This window comes from Melospiza melodia, unplaced genomic scaffold (genome assembly GCF_035770615.1).
Source record: "Melospiza melodia melodia isolate bMelMel2 unplaced genomic scaffold, bMelMel2.pri scaffold_32, whole genome shotgun sequence".
NCBI lineage: Eukaryota > Metazoa > Chordata > Aves > Passeriformes > Passerellidae > Melospiza > Melospiza melodia.
The window spans coordinates 1,375,104-1,379,412 of record NW_026948638.1 but is presented as its reverse complement, the minus strand read 5'-3'; positions in this window follow the sequence as shown (position 1 = coordinate 1,379,412).

The window sequence follows — 4,309 nt, the reverse complement described above, 5'->3', positions numbered from 1 at the left end:
TTATTATATAACCATAAGAAGAATAATGAGAAACTATGTTGGAAATTCAGAGAGGGGCTAAATTTATGTATACAGTAGGACAATATGAGTTTAATAATTAACAAGAAAGTTATATAATGATAGCATATAAAAACATGATCATTTCGGATGTATGGTTGGAATCAGATTTGGGTAATACCCCGATTCCCAGAGCTCTTTAATAAAAAAGCACCACATATAATCCTTAAGTGATTATGTGTTTTTAACTGCTAACATTTGTTGGCAAGAAACCTTTCTGTGCCTCTGACTGTCACCAGGCCCTGAGCCCAAAAGACACAAACCCGATGAGTTGTGGTTCCCACTGCAGGGGCTGCACTTGGACCTTGGCTCTGCACAGGAAAGCTCTTCATCCCCTTTCTCTCTTTTCTCCCTCTGGGCATGGAGGGAGCTCCTGACTTCAGTGTGTGACTCATGTGTGCAAAGAGCAAATCTGGGCAGAATCTGGGCAGGGAGGGTTTGGGGGGACCTTGGGATCTGTGCTGGGCACAGAAGGTGTTTTCCATTGCTCACACCTTGGGATCTGTGCTGGGCAAAGAAAGTGTTTTCCATTGCTCTGAGACTGTCTGCTGTGCAAAGTGGATTTATTATCCAGCAGAGGAATGACTATTGCATTTGATGGAGCTGTGCCTTCCCTTGGCATTGTTGGCTGACAAGAAATGAACATCCCTCAGTGTCTCAGGCAGCTCCTTCTCCAAGGAAAGCAGGTGGGAGTTGGAGCCAAGGAGCTGAAAGCTGCAGGTGCAGCCTGGGCTGGAGGGAGCTCAGATTTGCACAAGGCTGCTCTGAGTGCCAGGGCTTGGATGGAGGAAATGGTGGGGTGGGGGGAGAGACAGTGTCTGATTGATTGTCAGCCATGGAGGGTCTTGATTTTCATATCTATTCCAACTGCATGAGGAGGTACCTGGAATCAGTGTCAATTGGAGATTTCTATTAACAGGGGTTAAAAAAACCTCAACAGGACCTAAAAAATGTTTTCTCACTTTATTTTTAAATAGAACATATTCAGTTGAATCCACTTCTGAAATCTCTCTTATTAACCACAAAAGATTTGGAAACAAAAATCAAATTATTCCCAGAGGCTTGGCTTGTTAAGGTGTTCTGAATGTTAATGAGCCCTGGGACACTGAATTCCTGCACTGAAGAGCTGAAGGCTGAATAAGCCTCTGGAGCAGGAAAATTCAGCAGCAGCCTCCAAGTTGCTGAGGATGTCAGCAGCCCCCACTGAGGCCATCCCTGCCCAGAGACCGTGGGGGAATGGGCAGACAAGGAGAACGTCCCTGGGGCTGGGGCAGCACAACTCAGAGGCACCACGGGCTCCAGCTGGGAAATGGAGTGTGGAATGTGGCTGGGAAAGCCCTGCCTGGACTGTGCCGAGCAGGACAGAGAAGCCCTGACTCCCATCCCCCAAAAAACTCTCTCAGTGAGACATTTAGAAGGAATTACAGCTGTTTGTGGCCTCTGAGTTGGATGCACTGGAGAAACACCAGAAGAGATTCTTAGTAGCTCATAAAAACTAAACAGCCTTTACTGGAAATTTTAAAAAATCAGAGAAACTTTGGCATAAGATTTATTATGGCTTCGTAGTGGTTTTGATTTGTTAATTTCAGATTTTTCTAATCTTTAGATTTCTTAATTAATGGATTGATGACTGTGGTGGGTTTTAGTGACAGTTAAATATTGGTATATTTTTCTTGTTGTGAGACAGGATTATGGGAAAGGTAAAGTAGGCCTAAAACTTTGAAAAGGGTGTAAAAGAAAATTTTATTAAATGTAAATACAAGTACAAAGGTAGTAAGAATTAAAGTAAACTCTTTGGAACACTTTTTTTTCCTTTGCAACTTTCTTTTTTTTTTACTGACAATGTAAAGAAAGTAAACTGAAAATTTCTAGTTAGTTCACTATTTCTAGAATAGTCTTTTTTACTTTACTTTGGGAGAGAAGATTCTCTTGTTAAGGTTATGGAGATTCTTTTACAAGAGGTTAAAACAGGGTTTTGGGGGTTTTAATTTTGTCATGGATTACAGTTTTCTGGGGAGCTTTGTTATTGTGAAGCAGGTTTTATTGCTACAAGCTTTTTTACAGCTCGCTGATGGGCCATGTCAACTTTTGGGGTATTGTTTTACAGATTAATTCTTTAAAGGTTAAAGTTTTATTATTTACTTTTATTTTTTTTTTTTATATCTGGGGATAGAGATCTTCTCTTGGGGATAGTGGATTGCTTTTTTTTCTGTTTAAAATTTTGAGGAAATTACAGTTATTTTAACAATTGTTTATTTTAGCATGGAGGTTTTTATTTGATATTAATTTGTGTATATTGATTTTTTTATAGTTTTCTGTGTTATAATGAAAAAGATTTTCATTATAGTTTACAGGAGGATTTTAGTGTTAAGATTAAAGTATTTTTTCTTCTTCTTATTTACGATTTCATTTCTTCTTTACTGACTTTGATGGGTTTATGTTGGTTTTTTGTATGCTTGTATTTCATTTTTTTCTTTTACTTGAGGGAAGATTGAAGTATTGAAAGGGTTAACACCTGATCTGCCAGTAACTTGGGGTGGAAGTTTTGGTTGGGTTGTGTTAGAATTGGTTTTATTGATCATTTGGGGGGGGGGGGGGTGTGTTTAATTTTAGTTGTAGTGTTATTTTTTATGGGTTGTAGGTTGTAGGGGTATTGGTTTTAGTTGTTTTGGGGGGAAGGGACTTGGTGGTAAGATTCGAATACCTGTGTGTCGCAGACATTTTTTCACAGAAATCATTCTTTCAGATTTCTGCGTCTTCTGGAAGGCAGAGGCCTCAGAAGAGAATGTAAACAATTATTATCAGCTGCTGTGAAATGCAACAGGGGCCTCTGTGATTGGTCTCATGTGCTTGTTTATAATTAAGGGCCAATCACAAAGTGCAAGCTGGGGACTGAGTCCCTGGACACAACTTTGTTATAGATTCTTTTCTTTCTATTCTTAGCTTAGGAGCAGCTCTGCAAACTTCTCTCTTTATTCTATTTAGTATAGTAATAATGTATTATATATCATATATCAATAAATCCAGCCTTCTGATCAAGAAACAAGATTCTCGTCCATCTCTCACCATCCCCAGCGACCCACTCAGGTCGCTGTAATATCTGTGGGTAGCTTTGTTCTGGTTGGGTTTTTGTAGCCTCTTTTGTTTTCCTGTTTGGTAGTTGTTGGGGTTTGGTTTTGTTAGAATGGGGCAGACTGGGGGGGGAGTGGCCTGTGGAGGGGGGAAGGAGCTCAGCCCACATCAGGGTTGCTTGGTTTGGTTTGGTTTGGTTTGGTTTCATTTCGTTTTGTTTGGTTTGGTTGAGATGGGGGCCAGGGCCAGGGTCTTCTGCTTCTTTGATGACTGGAAAAGAAAGAGGAGGTTCCTCGGTTTTCTCATCTTTAACATATGTGTTTAACAGATGTGTGTTCAGTATCTTAGTAGTTTAACAGATTGTCAGTTACACAAAGACTTTTGTATTACTTTTTTAAATTCTTCTCATGTCAAACTACAACAGATATTCAATCAACAAAAAAAACTTCTCAAAGCATTGACTTGGCCCATTCAACTTCACAAACTCTAAACCTGTTCCATTTATTGTTAATCAAATTTTGCAGCAGCACAGAAACAGAAGAAGAAGACGCAGAAAGAGAGAAAGATGAAAAAGATACAGAGAAGCATGCACAGAGCTTCCAACTCTGGGATTCCACCACTGTTCAGATGGATATTCCAAGAGGAGGTTGGGTCAAGATGTGTGCTTGCCTTGTGGTCAGCCTTCAATACCCCTTGGTCTTCCTGGGCCCTTCCCCCAGGTGGGACTTGGGCTCATTTGGTCCCTCAGGAACTGGGCTGGGGGCTGCAGAGGAGGCTGTGGAGCATTGCCTGTGCTGTGCCAGGGACTGGCAGCCACTGCTGGGCTGGGATGGAGGCTCTGGGGGGATTGGGGTTCCAGGGCAGGGCAAGGATGGACATACCCATTTCTCCCACACATTAAAATGAGTCATGCCAACAATCTCCCCCAGTCTGTTGCAACAGGCACTCTTGGAGCTGGAACCCAAATTTGGTTGTGGGCACCTGGCCAAGGTGGACAGTTCTTTTCCATAGGAAGAGAAGCACAGAACCCCAGTATTTGGAAGGCAGGTGAGAGACTCACTGGGCCAAGACCAGCCAGACTTGTCAGGAATGGCAGATTTTGTCAGGGAACAGTCTTTGGATTTAGGAAATTTTGAAAGTGGAACCCCAATCTCAGCCTTGGGCACCTGGAGAAGCAGGA